We start from the raw sequence: 13,746 nt of genomic DNA, 5'->3' as shown, positions 1-13,746 counted from the left end.
CTGACCTGCGAAGGATACGGACTGTAGCGTTGGCCTGATGTATCCAGTCCGTTCACGGTGCGGCGGATATGCTTCCTTTGTGGAACCTTCACACTGTTTGGAAAGATTTTTATTGTCAGGGGATTGTTGGCAACCGTCTTAGCATAAGCATCCAATTCTGCAGGAGTAGGATGCTGAGCAGATCTCATCTTCTGTGTAGTATCCCCTGCCAAAATAATACAAGAAAAAAAGCAATGTTATTTAAAAGGATTTACTCTTCAAAAAAAAGAAATTCAGTTACAGTATAACACAAAAAAGTGCTACATTCACATTACCCAACAACAAAAGCACAATGCGAGAAGAACCTTGAGACAACGCACACAAAAAAAAAAAAATTTACAGGAAAAAAAACTGCATACAGACCCGGCATAACAAAACGGGTGTCATGAAAAAACAGAACCAGAGCCGCTCTATGACAAAAACTAATCGTGCCCATGCGCCGACAGCTGCTGCTCCGGCAGTGTGAGGAGCCAGAAGCCTCAGGATTAGAAACCTCACACAGAACAGGACAGCGGTGACATTCCCATCACCTGCACAGACACAAGATGCCGCGAGGCCACGATAGAGTGGGGATAAGGCATTGGCACAAGTCAGACAATGAGGCCGCGGTTACCCAAAACACAGGGGAGACCAAAACCTTCATTTCCTGTAGGAGGGAAACGTGCTGTCCGTCATTTTCAGGAAATATTTGCAGGATGTCCCTGACTTATTAAGAACACTGCCCTCTAGTAAAAATATGGCAACTAAATCGAGTCTTAAAATCTATGTATACCGCCATATGGATGACAAACACCGGTACCTGATAAGACCAAGGCCGGGATCAGAGTTATAGTTCTGGCGGCACGATGCGGATGTGACCGGCCATAAGGCAGCTCTGAGTGCTCTATAATGGGTGCAAGAGCCGCCAGTTCCATGCATGGTCCTCGGCCATAAAAGCTGACCAGTCTAGTGCAGGATCCACAAGGAAATAACACTGGTGCACTAGTAAGTAGCCCAACATTGGTCAGTGCACACCGTGAAAAGCACCCGGAGCAGAAACACTGGTGTGAATCAGGCTCAAGGATGTCACTGTACCACCGTAAATACCGCGGCAATAGCAGGTGTGATGGAGCCACATTTAACAGAACCGTGCATTGCTCAGAGAAGCCCTTGGTAAAACCATGTGAAATAAAGCCCTTCAGCTCATCTCCTGCCCCAGTTCTCGTGTGAGGCTAGGCCACATTTAGCGCTGTAGTGTGTGAACAGCAGCCCATTAGCGCCACTGATTGGCATAACATCACATGAGCCATGGAGACCTAACTGGAACGACGCCGGTGCGGAAGGTATTACGTTGTTTTTTTTAAATTTTACATTGTGGAATACAATATTTAAGAAGGAACACATCGGCTATGTTCACATGTTGCATTTTTGCTGGGATTTCAGCCCCCCCCCCAATGGGTGTATGAGAGTCTTCCGTTCTGAAAGTTTGGGGGTGAAATTTTGTCAACAGATCCCCTATTTATATGATCCTGTATTTCTTTTAAATAAATTTCCAGCAATGACTTCACACATCCGGTCCGTTCTTCCGTTACCGAGACATCAAAGCTTGAATTGCTATAGAAATGAGCCTGAAGAGCTATGTAGATCTGAAGCCTCTGTCACTCCAGCTCCATTCCCGCCACCTCCTCCTGCTTGACTGACAGCCTTTATGCTGGGTGACTTAAAGCAATGGAGCAGTCTGGCAAGCAGGAGAAGGCACGTGTTTAGATGAAAACTGGAATGACAATAAGAGAAATAGGGTCTTATATGGATTACAAAAGAAAGGGCAAAGCGGGATTTGCTCACCTGGGGGTGAGGGGTGTGAAATTCACAACCACTTTATTAGCTTTAAAGCTGAAGATCCACCAAACAGATATTAAGCAAACTTGGAGAGTGGATATACAAGCCGTGCTGCCAAGGAACCAATATAGGAGACCAGAGCAAGGTGATCATTGTGATTTGTCCTGATAAAAAGGTATGAGCACCACACAGATAACAGCATCTGGTCTCCTATTGGATCCTCGGCAGCGCGGGTTTTATATCCACTTTCATCTCCAAATAAGCAGGAGGCAATGGACGGGGAATAGAGCTGGAGTGACAGAAGCTTCAGATCTACAAATAGCTCTGCAGCCTCATTTGCATACCAATTCAAGAGCGGATTTTGGACCGGCCATGTAAAATGTATTGCTTAACGAGTCTTCGAGCTCCGTGCAATATAAGATTGTGGAAGGGGTAAAAGCTAGAGGTGTCTGGTGCCAACATGTACCTAGTGTGTGTGCCCAACTGGGGCTCAATACTTCTGCTACAGTAATTAAACATTTACTATTGACACAAGCCTTTAGGTGCAGTCATGTCTTCCAGGTTTGGCAGCTTTTTCCCTAGGAGACGTGTAAGTTAGCAGCTGCCTGGATCTACAGCTGAAAGGCACTTGACCGGAAACCAGGCTCTCAGCCTATAGCCACGCCGTTATTGGTTCTGCTCCATCTCGTCAGTAATTCCTTACATACCTCAAGGAGGACGCAGCTGCTCACACAGAAAAATGCTTGGGACTGATTGCCTTCAGTCAGAAGGACAGTAGAATCTGTCTTTTCTTTTACAAACAGAACATAATATCCTGAGCACACAACCCTAACAACGGGGATGCTGCAGAAAAGGAGACTCTGCAGCTGCTGCCGGAGGTCACAAATCCACGACGGATGAGACCAGTATCCAAGGCTATGCGCCCACATTGCAGAAATGCTGCAGACAGGTCCACAGCGTTTCCACAACTCCCTGCCACGGGTAAAACGAATGCAGAATTCGCATGCGTTTTCCCGCAAAACACCAGCGTTTTAGCTTGCAGAATGCTTGCGTTTCCAAGCAATTTGAAGCATCGCTTGGAAAAGTGATTGACAGGTTGGTCACACTTGTCGAGCATAGTGCTTGACAAGTGTGACCAACCTTCTACTATTGATGCTGCGGTCTCCTCTCCTCCAGACCCGGGTACCATCCGCACATGAAGCGCTCACTTTACGCATGGTGGGCATAGTCAAATGTGTAAATTCAGTGTTACAATGCAATCCTATGGATGCGGAATCGCCGCAATTCCGCAGAAATAACTAACATGCTGCGGATTTTACCTCTATGCGATTCTGCAGCGGGAAAATCTGCAGCATGGGCACAGCAACTGCGGAATCCCATAGGATTGCATTTGAGCATTTTTTAGAGTTTCCGCTGCGGCAAAAAGCACAAAGTGGGCACATAGCCTAACACATGAAGGTGATCTGCAATCTACGTCTATGTAACACAGGGTCACATACACCAAGCCCACGACCAGAGAGTGAATGTGGGGACATGCTAGGCCGGTACGCCATGACATTGCGCTGTACAGGAACATCTGCTGAATCGTGCAGGTGTATACCTCAGGAAATACAGGAAGCGATGGGTACGCATTTTGCCTATGGAGGTTTCAGTTTGGGTCTCTAGACTAGAGGTTGGGCTGGGACTTTCACCCATAATACACTAAACCTGGCCGGACGTAAATCACACTGCTCTGTATGAGCCCGTGTGAGAACAGAGCTCAAATCACAAAACGGCACATACAAGCCATGTTCACATGTGTTTCTTGCATCCCCCTCCACCCTTCAGATTTTTTTTAATGCAAATTTCCAGCTGTGTTTCACAATACCAGCAGATTGAGGTTTCAGAAATCTCATGCGCACAGCTTGGTTTTATTTTATGACTGTTGTCACAAGAGATTGGTTTTTGCAAAACGCAGCAGTCACTTGTTTCAGCGTTTTTTACCCATTGCAGTGCAAAAAACGCAGGTATCAGGTTTTGTTGCCAAAATCTGATGAGGTTTAGTCAAATTTTTTTCTGTGCACTAAACTTTATCAGCATGCACAAGGGACAAATGTACCCTGACAAATACGTAGTTAAAGAAAAAAAAGCAAAACCTGCTTTTTTGTAAGCAACTTAAATTTGGCATATAAAAAAATGCTGCAAAAATGTAACGTGTGAACATAGCCTTAGTTAGGTCCCACAAAGCCGCTTTTGTTCTCCATTGTTTATAGTTAACAGATTTCTGACCACGTGGCACATTACTCGCACATGTAAGTATAGCCTTGGGCTAATTACACACTTTATTGGTAGTTGGATTTTTTTTTGTAGTAGTTTTCTTTTCAGCCATTTTTGTTGCACTTTTTTAAATTGACGAGTTAGTGATTGCGTTATGTATATGGTTGTTTTTAACAAGGAGCATCAGTAAGAGCAACTTTCCTAAGCCGTCTTTATGGACATGCAGGTCATGGAAAGTAGAATAAAATTATGATATCTTGATATTTGGAATCTGACATTTTATTTCAGAGAAATCCACATTTTAATATGTACAGCTGTGCTCAAAAGTTTACATACCCTGGCAGAATTTTTGCTTTGACCTTTTTTAGAGAATTTTTTCTCCACTCATGGTTTGTGGTTGGGTGAAGCCATTTATTGTCAAACTACTGCGTTTTCTTTTTTTAAATGAGAATGACAACCCAAAACATCCAAATGACTCTGATCAAAAGTTCACATACCCCATTTCTTAATACCGTGTATTGCCCCCTCTAACATCAATGACATCTTGAAGTCTTTTGTTGTAGTTGTGGATGAGGTTCTTTGTTTTCTCAGATGGTAAAGCTGCCCACTTTTCTTGGCAAAAAGCCTCCAGTTCCTGTAAATTCCTGGGCTGTCTAGCATGAACTGCACCCTTGATATCTCCCCAGAGTGGCTCAATGATATGGAGGTCAGGAGACTGAGATGGCCACTCCAGAACCTTCACTTTGTTCTGCTGTAGCCAATGACAGGTCAACATGGCCTTGTGTTTTTGGATCCTTGTCAGGTTGGAACGTCCAAGTACATCCCATGTGCAGCTTCTGAGCTGATTGACTATTTGTCATTCAACTTTGAGCTACAAATGCACAGGAAACTTTGTCACACCCCCCAACACATCAGCGATCCACCTCCGTGCTTTACAAGAGGAATGGTGTTCCTTTCATCATAAGCCTAGTTGACCTCTCTCCAAATGTAATGTTTATGGTTGCGGCCCAAAAGTTCAATTTTGTTCTCATCACTCCAAATTACCTTGTTCCAGAAGGTTTGAGGCTTGTCTCTTTGCTGTTTGGCATATTGTAGGTGAGATACTCTGTGGCATTTGCACAGTAATGGCTTTCTTCTGGCGACCATGCAGCCCATTTTTCTTCAAGTGCTTCCTTATTGTGCATCTTGAAACAGCCACACCGCTGGTTTTCATAGAGTCCTGTATTTCAGCTGATGCTATTTGTGGGTTTTTCTTTGCATCCCGAACAATTTTCCTGGCAGTTGTGGACGACATTTTGTTGGTCTACCTGACCATGGTTTTGTTTTTACAGAGCCCCTGATTTTCCATTTGTTAATCACAGTTTGAACGCTGCTGACTGGCATTATCAATACCTTGGATATCTTTTTGTATCCCTTCCCTGTTTTATACAGTTCATCTACCTGTTCCCGTAGATCCGTTGACAATTCTTTTGCTTTTCTCATGATTTACAATCCAGAAACATCAGTGGCTGGATGAAAGATACAAGAGTGTCTGGATCCCAGAAACTCACTCAGCTGTTATGCACACACCCTGATTACAAGCAAACAGGTCACAGGTGAGGATGTTACCTTTAGTAGCCATTCAAACCCATTTGAGTCAACTTCTGTGCATGTTATCAGGCCAAAATCACCAGGGTATGTGAACTTTTGATCAGGGTCATTTGGATGTTTTGGGTAGTTTGACAATTAATGGCTTCACCCAACCACTAACCATGAGTGGAGAAAAAGTTTTGGCGTTAACATTCATATTCTCTGAAAAAAGGACAAGAAAGCAAAAATTCTGCTGGGGTGTGTAAACTTTTAAGCACAACTGTAAATGAGCTGTTAAAAATCTATGGGCCAGACATAGATCTCCCTTTTGTAAACGGAAGGGAGAGTTACCTATGAGACATGTAACGACTGACAGTCTACTCTCCTGATCTATATGTCTCACACAGGTAACGCCCTTGTCAATTAAAATAATCTCTGGAGGCAGATTCTCAGGGAGATCTATGTCTGGCCCATAGATCTTAACAGCTCATTTACATATTAAGTAAAACATGGACTTCTCTGGAATAAGACATCGGATTCCAAGTCAGCTTCCCATGACCTACATGGCCATATAGACTGCTTTGGAGGGTTGATCCTACCAAGGTTCCTTTTAAGCTACCGGTGAGGCGATTCAAAGATTTCTTCGACAATCACAATTGGTAATGTCAAAAACACTAATAGGGAATATACTGTAGATTCTGAGCCCCAATGGGGTCGTGGGAATAATCTGTAAAGCACCGTGGAATTAAAGATAAGCCACCCAACCCCCCCCCTCCCCCCCGATGTATCCTGAAAGATAAGAAAAACAAGTTACATTATACTCATCCAGGGGCGGTCCGGTCCGATGGGTGTTGCAGTCCAGCACCTCCCATCTTAATGCGATGACGTCCTCTTCCTTGCTTGTGTCGCGGCACAGGCGTACTTTGTCTGCCCTGTTGAGGGCAGAGAAAAAGTACCGCAGTGCGCAGGTGCTGGGCTTCTCGGACCTTTCCGGCGCCTGCGCACTGCAGTACTTTGCTCTGCCCTCAACAGGGCAGACAAAGTACGCCTGCGCAGGAGAAGTGACAGAAGCAAGGAAGAGGACGTCAGCGTATGAAGATAGGAGGTGCTGGACTGCGACACCTATCGGACCAGACCACCCTTGGGTGAGTATAATCTAACTTGTTTTTCTTAAACAAAAACATTGGTGACAGATTCCCTTTAAACCAGACATTTCCATCAACAACAACTGAATGTCTGACTGATCAATTCAGGCCCCAGAGGTGGAACCAGGACCCATTTACTCCTCGTCCAACCCCTTGGGGTTATTAGGAACGTGACGTTTGCCACCTTCAGAAGCGCAACTTTCCAAAGGACTGATAAGAAAAAGACTGGTTTCATCAAAACAGATGTACAGAGATGAACATTAACAAAAGGTCATAAGTACCTGCAGGCAAGGGTGGAGGAGAAAATGTATTTACAGGTGTACGCGAGGACTGCGAAACTTTATATCGCTCACATTCACTTGCACTCAGACCCAGCCCAATACAAGATCTGTAAAAAAGGGTTCTCATCTAGCAGGTGCTGGTAAGTATCTGTCCCCAGAACCCTGTATTATCCGCCCTCCATCCTAGGACATGGACTAAACTTGCCCTGGAAGGATAGGCATGAGGCTCGTTTATTACCAGAACTGGAGAGGTTCCAGAAGGCAGATGTGTTTCCAGATATTAAAATGTGTGTGGGTGTGAGCCTCCAGTAAGCATATACTCCCAAAAACGATGTACGACAGCACACGGTGACTGACCGCACCATTACAGTCAACGGCCCAGTCGGCGCATACACCCAAATCCCATTTTGCAGGAGGTTTGGACGAAAGCCCTGACTGGACTACTGAGCGTGGCAAAGAACGCAGTGTGAAAGCACCCTTACATGGAGGGGAAAGGAAAAGCACATGACAATTGGTCTGCAGAAAATATCTGCAATGTGTAGATGTGACCTCCAGCCAGACGTGCTGTATACAGACGACATTTCTTTCATAGATATGTGATGAGCAGAATGAACGAGTTGTTACAGCCATAATCCATTATCTGCACCAAACTATACAGGATGCACAAAGGTAAACCGAACCATGATGAACGGTCAGCTGAACGCAGGCTACAGGTTTTACATGTGGGTGATCATAAACCTGTTAAGGGGAACTTTGCATTTCAGCCACTATTATTTATGCAAGTCTAAAAAGCACCTCTAAACCTAGGAGCTGCTAAAATTAAACTTCTGTAATATATTAAAGGGTTTTTTTAATAATAGGAGGTGAGGCTATAAAACCCGGAGAACATGACATATCTTATCAGTGGGGCTTCGCATGTCTGAAGGCCGGTATCAGAATGCAGATGCCTCAGAAATAGAATCATAGTATGTTAAGAGTTGGAAGGGACCTCCTGCAGGGTCATCTGGTCCAACCCCTGCTCAAGGCAGGATTCACTAAATCATCCCAGACAGATGTCTGTCCGGCCTCTGTTTGGAGACTTTCATTGAAGGAGAACTCACCAGCTCTCTTGGCAGCCTCTTCCACTAATTGACCACTAAAATCTAATCCATCATCCCGGTGCTTCTTGTATTTCCATGTGCAAGTGAGAATAAGGATGATCCCTCTACACTGACAGCCCTTCAGATATTTGTAGACAGCTAATAAGTCTCCTCTTAGCCTTCTTTTCTGCAAGCTAAACATTCCCAGATCCTTTAACCATTCCTCGTAGGACATACTTTGCAGCCCGCTCATCATCCTAAAAGCTCTTCTCTGAACTTGCTCCAGTTTATTTTTTAAAATGTGGTGCCCAGAACCGCACACAGTATTCCAGATGAGGCCTGAGCAAAGAAAAGTACAGCGGGATAATTATTTCACATGATATAGACGCTATGCTTCTCTTAGTACATCCTAGAACTGTGTTTGCCTCTTTTGCTGCTGCAAAAGTACTGTTGCTTAGTTCCACTTCTCCCATTCTGTAGATGTATTTTTTGTTTTTCTTGACCAGATATAGAATCTTGCATTCTCCCTGTTAAGGTACCGTCACACTGAACGATATCGCTAGCGATCCGTGACATTGCAGCGTCCTGGCTAGCGATATCGTTCAGTTTGACACGCAGCAGCGATCAGGATCCTGCTGTGATGTCGTTGGTCGCTGCAGAAAGTCCAGCACTTTATTTCGTCGCTGGACCTCCTGCAGACATAGCTGAATCGGCGTGTGTGACACCGATTCAGCGATGTCTTCACTGGTAACCAGGGTAAACATCGGGTTACTAAGCGCAGGGCCGCGCTTAGTAACCCCATGTTTACCATCGTAAAAGTGAAAAAAAAAAAACCAAAACACTACATGCTTACCTTCCGCTGTCTGTCCTCGGCGCTGTGCTTCTCTGCACTGGCTGTGAGCACCGGCCAGCCGGAAAGCAGAGCGGTGACGTCACCGCTCTGCTTTCCGGCCGCTGTGCTCACAGTCAGTGCAGGAAAGCACAGCGCCGAGGACAAACAGCGGAAGGTAAGTATGTAGTGTTTGTTTTTTTTACTTTTACGATGGTAACCAGGGTAAACATCGGGTTACTAAGCGCGGCTCTGCGCTTAGTAACCCGATGTTTACCCTGGTTACCGGCATCGTTTGTCGCTGGAGAGCTGTCTCTGTGACAGCTCTCCAGCGACCAAACAGCAACGCTGCAGCGATCGACATCTTTGTCGGTATCGCCGCAGCGTCGCTGAGTGTGAAGGTACCTTTAAATACCATTCTATAAAGGTACTTTCACACTGAGCGACGCTGCAGCGATACCGACAAAGATGTCGATCGCTGCAGCGTCGCTGTTTGGTCGCTGGAGAGCTGTCACACAGACAGCTCTCCAGCGACCAACGATCCCGAGGTCCCCGGTAACCAGGGTAAACATCGGGTTACTAAGCGCAGGGCTGCGCTTAGTAACCCGATGTTTACCCTGGTTACCAGCGTAAACGTTAAAAAACAAACACTACATACTTACCTTCAGCTGTCTGTCCTCCGGCGCTCTGCTTTCCTCTGCTCCGTCAGCGCCGGTCAGCCAGAAAGCAGAGCAGTGACGTCACCGCTCTGCTTTCCGGCTGGCCGGCGCTGACACAGGATGCAGGAGGAGTGCAGAGAAGCACAGAGCCGGGGACAGACAGCTGAAGGTAAGTATGTAGTGTTTGTTTTTTTAACGTTTACGCTGGTAACCAGGGTAAACATCGGGTTACTAAGCGCGGCCCTGCGCTTAGTAACCCGATGTTTACCCTGGTTACCAGTGAAGACATCGCTGGATCGGTGTCACACACGCCGATCCAGCGATGTCAGCGGGAAGTCCAGCGACGAAATATAGTTCTGGACTTTCCTCAGCGACCAACGATCTCCCAGCAGGGGCCTGATCGTTAGTCGCTGTCACACAACGATTTCCTTAACGATATCGTTGCTACGTCACAAAAAGCAACGATATCGTTAACGATATCGTTATGTGTGAAGGTACCTTTAGTTGTGCCTATTGTTCAAGCTTATCTAGATCGTTCTGAATTCTTTCTATCTTCTCTAGTGTTTGCCATCCCTCCTAGCTTTTCATCCTCTGCAAATGTGATTAGCTTATCTTCAGTTCCCTTATCTAGATAATTTATAAAAATGTTGAACACCACCAGGACAAAGCCTTGAGTTAAGGTACCTTAACAATGAGCAACTTTAGAACGAGAACGACAGCGATCCGTGACGTTGCAGCGTCCTGGATAGCGATCTCGTTGTGTTTGACATGCAGCAGCGATCAGGATCCCGCTGTGACATCGCTGGTCGTAGCTAGAAGTCCGGAACTTTATTTGGTCGTCAGGTCGGCGTGATTCGTCATGTTTGACAGCAAAAGCAACGATGCCTGCAATGTTTTTTCATGGAGCCAACAACCAGCGAGAACGATAAGTACGCCACTGGATCGCTCCTGCATCGTTCTGCTGTTGCCGTGTTTGACGTCTCCTAGCGACCTAAACAGCGACGCTGCAGCGATCGGCTCGTAGTCTATATCGCTGCAGCGTCGCTTAGTGTAACGGTACCTTTACCCAACTTGAAACACTTTTCCAATTGGATGTGCAACCATTTATTACCACCCTGAGCCGGTTATGTAGCCTTGTCAATCCCATAATTGGTTATTTTTTACAAAAAAGGGTAGTATGAGATACTTTATCAAATTCTTTGCTGAACTCAAGATCTACTATATCTACCACATTTCACTGATCCACTCAGTCAGTGATTGCATCATAGTCAGAAATTAGATTAGTCTGGCATGACTTGTTTGCTGCAAACCCATGCTGGCTTTTGGTTAATTACCGTATTCTTATCCAAGTACTTACATACATGCAGTTTAATTTATTCAAAGATCTTTCCTGGTATAGAAGTAAGGCTCACTGGCTCCATCCTCTTTCCTTTTTGAAGATCGGGACATTTGCCCTTCCCCAATCTTCTGTGACTTCTGTTCTCCAGGATTTTTCAAAGATTCTGGCTAGTGGTTCTGCAATTTCCTCTGCTAACTCTTTCAGTACCCTAGGATGTAATTCATCTGGACCAGAAGATTTAAATTCATTTATATTAGCTAAGTGTTCTCTGACCAGCTCTCTGTTTATGGATAGTGTGGATTCTTTTATTCCTTTGATAGCACTGTGAAAATCAGTTAATGCTACAATTGCTTTCTAACGGTATGTGCACCCGGATCAGTAAACGCTGTGCACTATGCGTCCAGAGACACACGATCTCATCTGCAGAGATGGACATGCGGCGCGCGTCTCTCCAGACCACAGCATGTCTAGTTAATTTGCAGAGACGCAAGCCTCCTCAAGATAAATGTCACCCATGCAATGTACTGGACGCAGTGATTCCGCACAGTTCAATGAACACATGCGGATTCATCCGTGTTCAATAGCCGGCAGCGCTATAAATGCAGCAGACATGCGCTGTGTCCAAAGCGCTGCCAATTCCTGATCATGTGCACATACCCTTAGAGAACACAGATGCAAAATAGGAATTTAGAAGTTCGGCCTTCTCAACATCATTTTTGACCATTTCATCCTGTATAAATCCTATAGCATCTTTCACTTTTCGTTTGTTTTTGACATACCCTCAATTTAGGGAGGCTCAGGCTCATTGGGAGCCTCGCTGCTCTGGGTAATCACCTGCAGAGAAGTGGATTGCAATACTGATCTCACACACACAAATGGAGTAATGTTGCAGTTCCCTGCACCGTGGGTAACCAGGAGCAGCCATGTGCAGGAGAAATGTAGAAGTGACCTAGTTTGCAGGATTGGCCAGAATCTCAGAGACAGGATGGAGATGCCAAGTAGCTATATAAGCCACAGTGTTGTAATCAGTTGTAATAACACTATATTACTAACCTTTCAAAAGGTTGGCCCACATAACCGCACCAATCCTGTGGACAGCAGATAAATTGCTAATCCATGGGAAGTCTAACCAATGGGATCTCATTGACCAAGAATGGGTTATGGGAGTCTAGTTGGAAGAGATTGATGATATGGCACGTACATTACTACTCCATTCAATGTCTATCCACCCTCCTACTCTGAACTAACAATACAAGGAGCTGTGGTGGACATGCTAGACCACAGATCTCTTCCAACCTTTGCCCCCCCCTCCCCGATTCAGAGGTGAAGGTCCCAGCAGTCAGACATCCTGGAATTAGTAGCTTATTACCCGCCCTGTGAATAGGCGATAAGTAGGTATGATGGCTGATCCCTTTAACTTGCTCATGATATGTCCCTTCTAGACTTGTAGAACTACAGCAAAGCTGATTTTAGCAGCTTATTAGTAAGTGTCATAAATCCTATTAAAACTGCAGCAAGCAAGATGATAATAGCAGGTTAGTAAGTGCTTGTCCGAGTCCTTGGATGGGTCAAGCCCTACATTAACAAGTTACTCGTCATAAAGCTATACTACACCTGCTGCTCATGACCGGATACAATCACATATAGCATAGCATATGAAAGCACAATTATGGCTGGATCCGGTGCAATTTAATCTATGGAGCCAGTCTAAACGGAGTTGTTTTTTTTCCTTCATTTGAGCTCTTACTTCTGGGGCAGAAAGGGTCCACAGGCAATCACAACAGTCAGAGAAACGCTACAAGATGTTAACGGGAAGCATCTCTCCTTCTAGTGTTTGGACTTAAGACAACAAAATCTGTCACTAGAGAAACTTACAAAGTGCTAGTGGAGACAGGCGAGAGTGCTACATCGAAATCGTACCACATCAGAAAAGCAGATCTCCAAGTTACTAGATCTGTGAGGGAGAAGGCATAAGTGCCAGAACTCAGAAGGAGAAATCCAGCAACACAGGAATCCTGGAGTCATCTGCCATAGGAAAAGAACGAAAGTCTGAGACTCCTCATGCCATCCAGCGCCCATAACTAATGCATCTTAATTTCCGTACGCAAGAAACCCTCACTCCAGACCTAAAGAGAGTCGTCAGCACTCTTTCTACAAGACAATGGCCTTGATAAAACTGTAATTAAAATCATTTTCAAAGAATTGGTAATCCTATGAATACAGATTATATGAAGCAGCAGGAAAATCACAGACTGTAGGACAAGAATGCATGAAAAAGCTCAGATAAGGGATGAAGTGGCGACACCAAGTATTAGAATAGGAGGCTGAGCCCCGCAAAGCAGAACCAGAAGGTTTTTGTAGAAAAGTGCAAGAGACTATGGATGTGTTCCTATATACTAAGCTTCAGTGAAGAAACTAGGCTTCGGGTAAAGCACAGGCTTCCATCTATGATGATAATGTAATCTATCCACGCACATCACGCGCTAGGCTTTTACAAGTATGATTCAATCACTAATAAAACTTTAGATCATGAAGGAAGAATGCAACCCGGCTAGAAACAATCAGTTTATGTCCTGGTGCCTGTAAGACAAGACTCCAGTACTACAGCCGCTCCAGCAAAAAGGCTGCCCCATAACCGCAGCTGAATCATCGGGCGACCCCCCCCCCCCCATAAACCGCAGCTGAATCATCGGGCGACCCCCGCCCCCCCCCATAAACCGCAGCTGGATCAT

At 45.2% G+C, this 13,746-nt stretch overlaps 1 pseudogene; it reads right to left on the bottom strand.

The window, feature by feature from the left end:
• Positions 1–13,746, bottom strand: part of LOC138671462 (protein FAM222B-like) — a 41,507-nt pseudogene that overhangs the window by 13,427 nt on the left and 14,334 nt on the right.

Source organism: Ranitomeya imitator, chromosome 3 (genome assembly GCF_032444005.1).
Source record: "Ranitomeya imitator isolate aRanImi1 chromosome 3, aRanImi1.pri, whole genome shotgun sequence".
Classification (NCBI taxonomy): domain Eukaryota; kingdom Metazoa; phylum Chordata; class Amphibia; order Anura; family Dendrobatidae; genus Ranitomeya; species Ranitomeya imitator.
The sequence above is the reverse complement of the archived record's forward strand: the minus strand, read 5'-3'. Positions and strand labels throughout refer to the sequence as shown.